The 14176-nt window shown below is 33.3% G+C and overlaps 1 pseudogene; it reads right to left on the bottom strand.

Moving 5' to 3' along the window:
* Nucleotides 1-6466: 6466 nt before the first annotated feature.
* LOC125222974 lies at nt 6467-9202 on the bottom strand (annotated as a pseudogene).
* Between the last annotated feature and the right edge of the window lie 4974 nt (nt 9203-14176).

Below are 14176 nucleotides of genomic sequence, written 5' to 3'. Positions count from 1 at the left end.
TTGTTTCTTCACCCTTTTTGTAGTTAATATATGTGGCTTGTGTTGCTATCTTTACAGGTAGGGTTTCAGTATCCCACGCGCTAACACCTTGAGTCTTCTCCACTTGCGTCATCTTAATTTTCACTATAAATTCAACTTTATGTTTGCATTTTTTACTACTGGTATAAAACAACATTAAATATGAGAGTGCATTATAACTATTGCAAATAGGCCCGTCAAAATAGATATCGGGTATTGGATACCCGATATCCAAATCCCAAAAAGGTTGGATAATTGGATACCCGAAACCCGATTTTTTGAGTTTCGAATCGGGATCGGATATTGAGAATTTTGAATTTTCGGGTATCGGGTAACCCGATATCCGATTAGGTATACCCGAATTACCCGATTTTTTGAAAAAGTTAATAAGTAGTGTGTTAATTCTAATTTGCATATTCTTACTCAAATATGAAATACCCAAACTTTACGCATTATATTAAAATTTCTGCAATCATTGTTACTCCTATTATATTAGTTCTATTTTTCAAGTTTAAATAATTAGGTTGATGGTAGTTACTGAGTTACAGCAGAATGCCTCCCTCCCCCTTTTTTACTCTCTCGCCTGTGCCTCCCTCCGCCTACTCTCTCGTCTGTGCCTACTTCCGCCGGCGCCGTCTCCTCTCACAGCACCGGCCCTCATCTCTCCCGGCGCCAGCCGCAACAAACTCTCCTTTACTGCCTAGCCGCCGCCCTCTACTGTCCAACTTTCCTCAAAATTGAAATTGAAATCGGGACTGAATACCCGAGTCGAGTATTCGGGTATCCGAAATTAAAATCGGATCGGATACCCGAAATTTTCGGATCGGGTATCTACGGATACCCGATTTGACAGCCCTAATTGCAAAAATGATGAGACCTATATTCAAAGATGGTACTTCATAAAATTTGAATTTGACGTAAATAGTTTAAATAAAATTACTTTTTGAAATATAATATGTATTTAAAATAGATTTGAATTTAGTATGAATGATTAGATATGACCTTACATGTTATATATTTGGACATGTAATTTTGTGCAGTCATATTTTATAACTTAAGTTGAGCAAAAAAAAGTGCGATGTTTATCTGCAACTTTAAATAAAACATTCTAAAAAAAAGAAACGAGTCATTTTAAGTAGGACGTAAAGAGGATTAAATCTCTTTATCTACTACCTTATCTTCATTTAAAATTAATTATAATACCAGCTAATATTGATAATTTATTATTTAAATCATCTGAAACGGTATTGCAAAATCCAAAATGAAATGAGAATTATCACATGAGTTTGCATTATAACTATTGCAAAAACTTATGAGACCTATATTCAAAGATAGTACTTTGTAAAATTTGAATTTACAAAATTTGAATTTGGTGTAAATAGTTTAAATAAAATTACTTTTTAAATACATCATGTACTACATAAAATAAATTTGAATTTAATATAAAAGATTAGATATGACCTTATACATTACTTTTTGGACATGTAATTTTATGCAGTCATAATTTATAAATTAAGTTGAGAAAAAAAAAAGTGTGATGTTTATCTGTCACTTTAAATAAAACATTCTAAAAAAATATACGCGTCATTTTAAGTAGGATGTAAAGAGTATTAAATCACCTTATCTACTACCTTATCTTCATCTAAAAAATTAAATTTAATACACAGCTAATATCGATAATTTATTATTTAAATAATCTGTAACGGTATTGCAAAATCCAAAATGAAATGAGAATTTAGTTTATCACATGAGTTTGCATTATAACTATTGCAAAAACTTATGAGACCTATTCAAAGATAGTACTTTGTAAAATTTGAATTTACAAAATTTAAATTTGGTGTAAATAGTTTAAATAAAATTACTTTTTAAATACATCATGTACTACTTAAAATAAATTTGAATTTAATATGAAAGATTAGATATGACCTTGTACATTACTTTTTGGACATGTAATTTTATGCCGTCATAATTTATAAATTAAGTTGAGAAAAAAAAAAGTGTGATGTTTATCTGTCACTTTAAATAAAACATTCTAAAAAAATATACGTCATTTTAAGTAGGGCGTAAAGAGTATTAAATTACCTTATCTACTACCTTATCTTTATTTAAAAAATTAAATTTAATACACAGCTAATATTGATAATTTATTATTTAAATAATCTGTAACGGTATTGCAAAACCCAAAATTAAATGAGAATTTAGTTTATCACATGAGTTTGCATTATAACTATTGCAAAAACTTATGAGACCTATATTCAAAGATAGTACTTTGTAAAATTTGAATTTACAAAATTTGAATTTGATGTAAATAGTTTAAATAAAATTACTTTTTAAATACATCATGTACTACTTAAAATAAATTTGAATTTAATATGAAAGATTAGATATGACCTTATACATTACTTTTTGGACATGTAATTTTATGCCGTCATAATTTATAAATTAAGTTGAGGAAAAAAAAAGTGTGATGTTTATCTGTCACTTTAAATAAAACATTCTAAAAAAATATACGCGTCATTTTAAGTAGGACGTAAAGAGTATTAAATCACCTTATCTACTACCTTATCTTCATTTAAAAAATTAAATTTAATACACAGCTAATATTGATAATTTATTATTTAAATAATCTGTAACGGTATTGCAAAACCCAAAATTAAATGAGAATTTAGTTTATCACATGAGTTTGCATTATAACTATTGCAAAAACTTATGAGACCTATATTCAAAGATGGTACTTTGAAAAATTTGAATTTGATGTAAATAGTTTAAATAAAATTACTTTTTAAATGCAACATGTACTACTTAAAATGAATTTAAATTTAATATGAAAGATTAGATATGACCTTATACATTACTTTTTGGACATGTAATTTTATGCAGTCATAATTTACAAATTAAGTTGAGAAAAAAAAAGTGCGATGTTTATCTGTCACTTTAAATAAAACATTCTAAAAAAATAAACGAGTCATTTTAAGTAGGACGTAAAGAGTATTAAATCACCTTATCTACATTCTAAAAAAATAAACGAGTCATTTTAAGTAGGACGTAAAGAGTATTAAATCACCTTATCTACTACCTTATCTTTATTTAAAATTAAATTTAATAGACAGCTAATATTGATGATTTATTATTTAAACCATCTATAACGGTATTGCAAAATCCAAAATGAAATGAGAATTTAGTTTATCATATTTTTGTTTTTTAACGGAAAACATCTATAGATCAAACACAAATTGAGGGTAATTTGGATTGTGGATCAAAATATATATTTTGTAGAATAATAGCATTTGATTATAATGATTTTTCAGATCATTATTTATATATTTTCTTATCATATCCACATTATAACTAGAAATGTAAGTCATTTTGTTTTGCCTAAGGACGGCTATTACTTTATGATTATAGTTTGAGACACGAGTGATAATAATGCTTTGAATTTTTATGATATGCACAATATTTGAGCTTAAGATATGAAAACATGGACGGCTTTGTAGATTACTCTTTAGGTTGCGTAGAGGGTCGTTTTGGGACGTTTATTTTTGTCTAACATATTTGCATAGTGTCTATCTTGCACGAAGCGAGCAATACTTAATTTTGTAGGTATTTGATGTTAATCAAGTAGTTTGATTTTCCTATATGGTTTCATGAGTTTAATATGTTTATAAACTCACGATTGTTGTAATTCCTTTCATAGAACATAATTTGACATAGAAATGGAGATGAGATGAAGTCATAGACATTATATGAGCTAAAAACAATAAATCACAAAGTACACAATCTCTATGCGTTTAATACTGTATGTTTTTAAACTCACAATTGTTGTAATTCCTTTTATAGATGACAATTTGACATGAAAATGAATATGAGATGAAGTCATAGACAATATATGAGCCAAAGGCAAGAAATCACAAAGTACACGATCTTTGTGAGGTGCAAACGAAGCACACAGCCCATATATCTTAGTCTTTTTGGGTTATAAACATTGGCGTCAACCACATATTATGTACATAATACATGGAACGGAATGGTGTGATTGAGAGCCTATGGTTTTGATTATATTGTTAAAATAGAATGAGTAGCTAGTTTTTCTTTATTGCTTCTGGCGTGTACTAGTATGTGATTAGTCCATTCTTCATTGCTTTGAAATGTCATCGTTGCTTTTCATGTCTTATTAGTCCATCTAGATTATTCGACAAGCCACATATAATTGATTTCGCTCGAACCATCAATCGTGAAAAGTCTTAAATGTAATCAAGCATTCATAACATTTGTAACTAAGTTAACTTTGAAGTATGTGAAATAATCCGAAATTCACCCAGAACTGATAATATTAGTAGTACCAAATACCAATAGCCTTTCAACTTATTTACTTTAGTAGGTAGATTAAAAAATCATCTGTCGAATCGACCCCTGATTATAATAAAATTGTAATCTTGCATTATTAATTCTATAGAAATTAATTGTATTTATTTTGTAATTGAAAATAGTTTATGATTACACATAGATATAGTATTATGTGAGCTATAATCTGAGCGATCGGCCCAATAACCAAAGGCATTGAAAGGCTACAATGTTTGGGCCCTAACCAGGCATTGATATTTTAATTTTATAATTCGAAAGGTTAAAATAACGAACCATCTGAAACTAGTTAATGTGTATCTAGTAAAAATATGCAACTTAAACTATGTATGGAAAATATTAATCATAATGTAGGTCAATGTGCAGTGCATCTTTTAAGTATTTAAATCGAAATCAATGATTTGTAGAACTCTTTAGATTCTCCATATCAAGATTTGTAGTATTAAGTCGGCTAGCCGATGGCTAGCCTACCATTGCGGATGCTCTAAATGAACGCTACAATCATTAAAATATCATAGTAGTAAATTAAGTGCATGAGCTTTATATCTAAATAAATAGATTTACCCCCATCAAATATGTGTGTGTTTTTCATACCATATCCTCTACACTTGATTGATTAGGTGCCTCCAACTTCATAACAGTTAAATGTGGTCTCCTTGTGAAGATTTATAATGCTCTAATATATGAATTTGTTGAGACAATATCTTCTACTCCTTTTTAAAAAAATATCTCTCCACTCTGCACAAATTAATGTAAAAGAAATGGATGAAATTTTTTTTATTAAAATATGAATCCTGCTTCTATATAGTAAGTAGTCTTTGATCTAATGTTAGTGAAATGAGCTAACAAAATATGAAATATATTTACCAAAAATAATAAAAATAAAATGGGAGGACATTGTGTCAAAAAAATCATTTTCCTATGTTTATAGTATAGGGAGTACTATTATTTTAGAATAGACAACGTACTGCCTTGAGTTGTTTTTTTTCCTATTTCATAGCCCCTACCGTAGTGTCAAAAATATTTTTTTATTATAAATATGCCAATTTAAGCAAACAATTTGTGATAGCAATTTAAAACCTAATGATCTCCCACAAATTATATGATTATCCAAAACACACAATCAAAACTCACAAGTCCACTCCAACCACTTAACTGTACTAAAAAGCTCAAACAATTCTTTTACCATCACAGCACAACCATTCTTGATATGGAACATGAGATCATCTCTCACTCTCTCTCTCACACACACACACGAGGGGACGCACCATGGCCTATACCTTATAAAAATGATGGTTAGGTCTAATTAAAGAAAGAGGGATTGAAAGTAACATTGGATTAAAGTAATGTTGATGAAGGTCCAATAATACAAGTCCCATGTGAGTTGATTAGCCTTAACAGCAGCAAGTTCGATGGGGAATTAAATATGAAAATGTTGGCATGCAAAGTAACAAGATGGACAAAGAGAGCAAAAAAAACATAACAGAAACAATTAAGTACAACAAAAACTCTATACTATAATAATGCACTCATTGTAATTGAAAGGGACATCTCAATCATAGAGATTCATTCCATTGATTCTAATATTGGATTAAGTAAGAATGCGCACAGACCAAACAGCATTAACTTACATCAACAAGAAGCTTAATAAACAACATTCATTGCCAAATGGATTTCACAACTAGGACAAGAATAGTTGTCTGGTTTCTAGGTAGTTTTACATATAAGAGAGTAACACTGATCAGATTCATATCACCAAAATGCAGTTTATCCATCTAAATCACCTCAAAATCAGATCAAAAATATAAACGAGTAAACAATTCGTATTTTCCAGTAGTTAAGATGCAGCAAGCAAGATTGATTCACGAGTCACAACCATATCTTGATGCACAACAAAGAGGAATCATACCAAGTAACAAAATTTAGAATCTAGGTATATGAATAACTCCATGATCAAAAGCATAGATAAAATCCAACCTGAATTCTTTAGGACAAGAAGGAATTATACCAAGTGATGATTATGATTATGATCATGCTCTTTAAACTACCCAATATCGATGCTCACCATAATAATCCCTCAAACAAAGAATTGAGTTAAAAGGGTTAAATTCTTTTGTAATTTTCATTTTGTTCTCCCTTCCCATTTCTGGTTTTGCAACACTGCCAATGCATAGTTACAAACACAATAAATCTGCCTTGGAGCAGAAAAGAAAAGCAGCACCAAGCGAACAGTAAGTAAGATCCACCATTAACATACGACACTGAATAATATCAAATATATTAGACCATACAGTACTAACATGTGGCTAGTTCATCCGAAAGCTGGAAACAATCTGCCCGAGTCAGCGAGATAATTAGGAGAAGAAACTCAGGCACGATGAATATTCATTAAATTTAAAGGCAGTAGTTGAGTTTGTGAAATATCATAGCACCTTCTAGAAGAATTCCACATGCTTCAGCATCTCCAAGCCGTAGCAGAGATCAGTTCCTTCCTTTGCCAGCATAGAACGAGAGAAGACTGCCTCTTCTCAACCAGAAAACCTCGAACTGGAGTCCTCTTAATCACACACTCAGCTTGTGATTCCGTGAAGTTGCTAAACGTTATTTGGGAGAACCCTGAAGACAAAAAGAGAGACCTCCAATGCTGTGTCTTCTCAGGTGAGCGAAGACGGCTCAACACAATCTTCTCAATGGCCGGTTGGAGCAAGAACCTCTCAATCTTCTGCAGGGCGTCCATATTCACATTGGCAGCATCAAGAGACTCAAGCAGGTTCGAGTAAGACTGGAGAGCATGGATTATGTGGTGTGCAAACGGAAGATCAGTCCTATCACACCCCCTGTCAACAGATACCACAATCCTCGGTGAGAGCTGCTTGACAAAGCGCATGATCAAAGGCACAGAGAACTGATGAATGGCAAGAGAGCCAACAGGGAGATTCACTGCAACCGCCTCGTTGTCTTGCACGCGGAAAGGCGGAGACCAAGAAGCAGAATTCAAGGAATCAATACTAATAGCCTCAAACTCGAATGCAATGTTAATCTCACTAGCAAACTGGATGAGATTCTCTCGTGTGAGGCTCAGCTCAAGCTGATCATGGGTGGAAGTAGATGCAAGGGCAGTAATTTTGAAGGAGGGTGCGCCCCCTCCGCGAAGTGCAAGCTCCTGCATAAGAGACGCCCACTGGCCGCCATAGCCAATGTCAAAATCAACAATGTGAATCCTATCAAAGCCTTGGAGAGCTTCAAGAATGGCTTGATTGCAGGTGAAGTTGGCAAATTGGACAAGAGGAGAGATCTCAGAGAAAGATTTGTAAGCACCAATCTTGAAAACGAGGCTAAAAGGCGTGGAAGAAGAGTTGTTGACATTAGTGTGGAGGAGCATTTGCAAAGCCTCCTTGCAATAAAAGGCAGCCCTATTGAAAGGCTTACCAGTGGGGGAGAGCTGGTGATTGAGCCGCGCCAATATCCCTTGCGCGAGTGCTGGATTTCCAGTTTGGACCAGCTCTGCAGCCTTGAACAGCTGGTCGACCACGGCCTGCTGCTGCTGCTGCTGCTGGAGCCCTGATTCCTCCATTTTGGGCTTCTGCTGCTGCAGGTAATGAGGAAACTGCCCGGTGTCCGTAAACGGCCCTCTCGAGATCTGGGCGCCGGGCTCGTCGCGGGCCACCCCGGGTTGTGGCGCTTGGCCTGAGGAGGCCCGAAGAGGCTATGCTCTTGCTGTTGAGTGAACGGCAGCGGGAAGTAGTTGGTCTGGTGCTGGTTGAAAATGGGAGGTTTCATTTCTCCAATCGGATGATGATGGAGCGTTGTTGCACCGAGATTGTTTGAAACCGAAGATGAATTCATCAAATTTGGGGGAAATTTAAAATTAGGGTTTGAAGAAATGGGATTGGGAACCAAACCAATCTTCTCAACGCTGGATCTGTTGGTAGTTGGGTAAATTGGGATCGAGGGCATGAAGCTGCTTCCCCCAAATTGCTCCCCGCCGAACCCTTGATCCACCACACCAAAGCCGCCGCCGCCGCCGCTAAAATCGAAATCCGCGGCGGCGCCTCCGCCTCCGCCAAATTGGACGAACTTACTGAGATTCCCCATTGCAGGATCGTCCACATCAGCCATGACATAGCGGAGGAATGCCTGTTCCTGGGTGGGAGACTCCGACAGCACGCCCTCCCAATCCTCCATGGCGAATTTCTCCGGGTTGCCTCGGATCTCTAGAGACGGCGGAACGGGGAGGAGGTCGGAGTCAGTCGCATTGGAGCTGGTGGCAGTGGTGGAGTCTTGCTGCCATTTAGCGTCCGAAACAGCCGCCACGCCGGCCGTGTCGGTAGAAGCAGCACCACCACCTCCGCCGAGAGATGAAGACAGAGTTGAGGAGGAAGTAGGCCTGCTCCGAATTCTAGCAGAATCCAGCACAGATGTAGGCTCGCTGAGGAAGCTGCCTTTCTTGACGAAATCAGTGATGAAATCTTTGTTCTTTAGCACAAAATCCAAGTCGAACACCCCCTTCCCCTCAAATTCAAAGGGTAAGGGCATCCCCTTCATCTAGACAACCGAATCCCCAAATTCCACAGGCAATAATTAATCAAAGTCTACGTTTGCAAAAATGCAGAGAATTCGTGAATATATACATGCATGTATGTATGTATGTATATGCTCGGCAAAAATGGTGGGTTTGTATTGTTGGAGAAATGGAGGGTGTGGATGAATTTTTGTTGGTGTTTAATTTGCTCTCGTCTAGTCGATGAAGGAGCAGTACTCTGTCTGCCTTCTGTTTTCTGCCATGGCTTGTCTAGTTATCTTTCTTCCTAGGGTTTCTCTCCCTCTCCATTTCCCACGCGCTAAAACCATGACCATTCTCCACTTGCGCCATGCTTAAGTTTAAATCACCCTGTCGGAAAGTACTTTGATCCCACCAAGAAATTTTTTTAGTATTTGTTATTTTTGTCAATTTTTTATTGAATGTATTTTTATATTACTTTTTTATAATAGGTATAATTCAACTTTTATTATAAAATTAATATACAATTGAGACTCATCTTCTATAAATTATTTTAATCTAATTTACACTTATCGGGGAATGGAGGAAGTATGTTTAATAATATACATTTTAGTTATATATTTTTTTATTTTTCTCATTAATATGAGAAAAATTTCATTCTAATTAAATGTGACCATGTGGCCTTCTTTACATTATCAATCTATAAATTTATTATCTATCATACATACTAGTATTCTATATGAATATAATTCTTAAAAATTAATCACTAATTCATATTATCTATCATACATACTAGTATTCTATATGAATATAATTCTTAAAAATTAATCACTAATTCAAAACGCCATCACTAATCACCCTATATGCAACGAAAAATCGTCAAAACCAGACAAAATAATTATTTCAATCAATCAAAATTTCATGATTTATGCTTCGGCAGATTAAAATTGTGATAAAAGTCGTAATTTAACTGAGATGCAAAGCAAAATTAAATTAGTAGGTGCACAGTTTGATTAGAGGGAGTGTGTGACAGACGCGCTGGCTTAGAGCGTGGGGGAGGGATTTAGTGCTCTCCTACTGTAGTATTTGTACAGGGACCAACAACGCAGTGGAGGGATGAACTGGCGCCATTTTAATTCCGGAAATACCCCTCCTCGGTCACCCCACATTGACATGTTCTCCTCCATCACAGACCTTATTCAAAATTGTGTCCTCGCCGTAATACAAAGCCACCTTCACCGACTTCTCTCACTAGATCCACTAGCTAGGTGCTGTTTTCTGACAACCCCTTTTGATCCCGGGACTGCCCCTCCTCGGTCGCCACCTTCTATGCCAATGCGGGGGCATTCCCGTCTTTTCACTAAAGCAGCTTCTGCTGTCCATGTCCTGAATTTCGAAACTGCGTCTCACGACACGAGATAATGAATGAAAAAGGCTATTGTTTTTTCCCTGAGCTCAGTTTTTGAAAATATCGAGGACCGAATCGACGGTTGAGATCTCGCATGGGGGGTGGGACGAGGATCTCGGTTTGCTTCTATTGGTGTAAGGGCCTGTTTGGTCGTGGGCTATTAAATAGCGGTTATAAAAGGAAAGAGGGGTTGGTTTGTGAACCAATGGCTGCTTCAGGATTCACTGTCGTTCTCGAACGACAGACGTAACTAAGTAAGAAAAATTTACTAGTTTACTGTAAAAACTACTACTAGTAAAAAGTAAAAGTGTGATATTTTTCCCCCTTTTATAATAGAATTGTGGTGTTTGTGGGCTTTTTTGGTCATTTCACTATGGTTGCTTGTGATTTCATGCTCAAGGATGTAAATGTCAGTTCGTATATGAAAGTAGAGTATTGTATTTACTTCGTACTCGTCCTAAAAATATGTATTCTTTCTTTTTAATCCGTCACATAAGAGTATTCACTTTCTAATTTAAAAAAAAATTAATTTAATTAAGGTGGAAGTCATCCATAAAAATATTGAATTTTAATATTTTTTCATAACATATTTTAGTTTTCTATATGTAATATGTTGATTTGAGGAACATGCATTTTTAAATTGACAATGTGATTTAATTATTTGCTAAGTATATACAGAAAATTGATAAAATTCATTGACGTGTACATACTCTAGAAATTTTTTAGATTCCGAAGTAAATACTGCTTTCATCCCGTTAGTGTTGAGTATTTATTTTAGATACGGAAATTAAGAAATAGCAAGAGTATGGATTATAGTTAAAAAGTTTATATTGAAAATAAAGTAGAAAAGAGAATAAATTAGGAAAAAATAGAGTAAATGAGAATATAAAGTAAAAGTGATAAGTGTGTTGCATTTGGCCTAAAAAGTAAATGACTCAACATTAACGGAAAAACTTAAAAGGGAATATGATCACTAATGAACCAGAGGGAATACAATTTTCCAAATAAATCTCGAAAAAAAATTGAGAAAAATATTTTTAATTTATAATTTGTACGTTCGATATTTACATTTTCGAGACAAATCAGAATTTAACCAAAAACAAGTTTTTTTTTCGAGAATTTGTCCTTAAATAAATTGTTTGAGTAAATGATAATTATTCTTTACGTTTTACATGCGCACGGTTTATATAATTGAGTAAATTACGGTGTCGTACTGTTGACATAACTAATTATCTTATGATTATCCATATAAGTTTAAGTTGTGTGATTTAATCTCATAAATCCAACATAATACATATTTAACCTCGAGATATAATATCGTAAAAAATAAAACATACATGAATCTAGAAAATGAATCGAGATTTTAATTATTTGAATCATAGGTCGGTCGATAATTAATTGACCTTCATTCATCTCTCTTAGATATCATGTCTTTTAAAATTTCTTCGGTTTATATCTTATAGTATATGTTCTCTCTATAAAGTCATCGACCTTCTCACCACAATGTTGCATAATGCTGAATACATATGCATCGTGGTTGACATTAGTGAGCGACTTCCAAATTTTATTAGTAACAAAATTTAAAAAATTTGGTCAACGACTTATAAGCCGGAAAATAACTAAACTGAATGTATGCGTAGACTCGTAGTTGTAACAAATTAGAAATTGCAAAAAAATATGTATATTTCCCTAACCTTAGCTAATATTTATGGCAAAAGACCAACACAATAAAAACTACTATACGATTTTAATGATTTTGTAACCATATATAGACTTGTTTACTTGAATGTAAGGAGGCGAAAATACAAATTATAATACTATTATATGCATTATGGTAGTTGCCTCCTGACACTTGACCCATACAAGAGCACTTGGATTTGTAATAAAAATGTGATTTCTAATTTATAAATTCATAGCTTTATAATTTTAATATATTTAGGTTATTCAATAATATTACATTTGCTATTTTATTCATTTAATAATTGTTAATGTTTCTCAATATTTCATAATTTCATTTATTGAGCAAAACAATATGTACTACTATATGGATCAAGATCATACTTTGTGTTACGTATTATAATAATAATAATTATTATTATTATTATTCTGTGCTTATATAATAGTACTCCTTTAAATAAAAATTTTTACTGTCAGTATTATGCCTATGTTTATAATTGTAATATTTTTCTTGATTATGTGCTTGTAGGAATATTTTTCAAGGACATTATTTTCTTGTTAAACAAACGGGTACTAAAGAAATTATTCTATTTCCGACCCCGACTTTAGTAAATTAGGAACGTGTCCTCCTCACTTGTAGGCGTTTGCTCTAATTAAATTTAATTTAATTCTTAATTAAATTTTAAAAATTGCAGACTCCGGACTAGAGTCATCTTCTTTATGACCACAAAAAATAATGAAAAATTATTGTCAATGTGTTGGTGAACATTCTGCGTTCTGCCCCTTATTAAATAGTTTAATGGAGTAATTAATGGCGTAATAAAAATTACACCGTCTACAATTACGTGCTTGTATCTATAAAACATTAGTATTCCTATATATTTTTGTTAAAATATTTACTAGACGGATCACATTACCACTGGTTTTAAGGTTTAACTTGTAATTCTTATTATTTATTAAGTTGCATGTGCCAAAAATTGTTTGATGGTTTTAAACTTTGAATACTACATAGGTAACTCGATAAAAAAAATTGACAGTTTAGAGGAGAAAATAAATACTAACATTTAAAATTAGAAGCAACGTGATCAAACTTTATACACACTTTTCCGGTTCATTTTAAAACAAGTAGAAAATGAAAAGACGAAATTTATTTTGGCTAAAATCGAAAATAATGTATAGCAAAGTGCACTGTAATATTGGGTTCGAGTCTATTGACTAGGATTGTCTAGGCCTTTATAGGTCTAGATTTGATTGCAGTCAGTAGTGTAGAAAGTAGATTTGATTTTAAACTCTTTTATCACTTTGTAGATATGAATTTTATTTGATAGTTAAAATTAAAGTTACTGTACCTATCCTAGTAAAAAGAAAAAAACGAGAAAATTTATTGAGAGCAACAATAACTGGGGACAAGCTCGTAGACCGTTGTACTAGTACTTTTTCGTATAGATAAATTTTATTTACTGCTATCTCCGTATCCCAAATTTTGACATAGTTTATTGTTTCAGTCCGTCCCTGAAAATTTGACGCACTTCACTTTTTATCATTTTTAGTAGTAGACCTCATATTCCACTAACTCATTCCTACTCATATTTTATTATAAAACTAATACTACTTTAAAATAGGACCCACATCCCACCAACTTTTTCAACTAACTTTTCATTACATTTCTTAAAACTCGTGTCGGGTCAAAGTGTGTCAAAATTTGGGGGACGGAGGTAATACTATATAGTACCAAAAAATAACAAATCATGTGTATGTTAAATAACTTAGTTTATATTAAAGCTCGTTACAGATGTAGAAAACGGAACTTGTATGATCAGAACTTGCCACTTGAAGAAGGTGGACTCTTACTCGTCAATGACAATGTAGTTTTAGCTAGAACATGTGTTTCATGTAACTTATAGTGCTTCAAAACTTGATATTGTAATTTAAATCTCAAACTCTTAATTTATAACTTTGATCAAACTCATTCTTCTGAAAAAATCAACCACCAACAGCTCAAATTTTCGAATCCCATTAACAAACTTTAGCAAGTTCATTTCTTACGGAGTATTAGCTTCGTTTTAAAAGTCTGAAAGAATTTGAAATTGGTTCATAATTATAGCTGGTGTTTAGAATGATAACTTTTTCCAAATAGTAATAAAATATGAAGAGATGAAAATAATAATGAAAAGGGACAGACACAGAGAGTATAAAGAATTAAAGAGGTTTGT

Source organism: Salvia hispanica, chromosome 4 (assembly GCF_023119035.1).
Source record: "Salvia hispanica cultivar TCC Black 2014 chromosome 4, UniMelb_Shisp_WGS_1.0, whole genome shotgun sequence".
Taxonomy (NCBI): Eukaryota; Viridiplantae; Streptophyta; class Magnoliopsida; order Lamiales; family Lamiaceae; genus Salvia; species Salvia hispanica.
The sequence above is the reverse complement of the archived record's forward strand: the minus strand, read 5'-3'. Positions and strand labels throughout refer to the sequence as shown.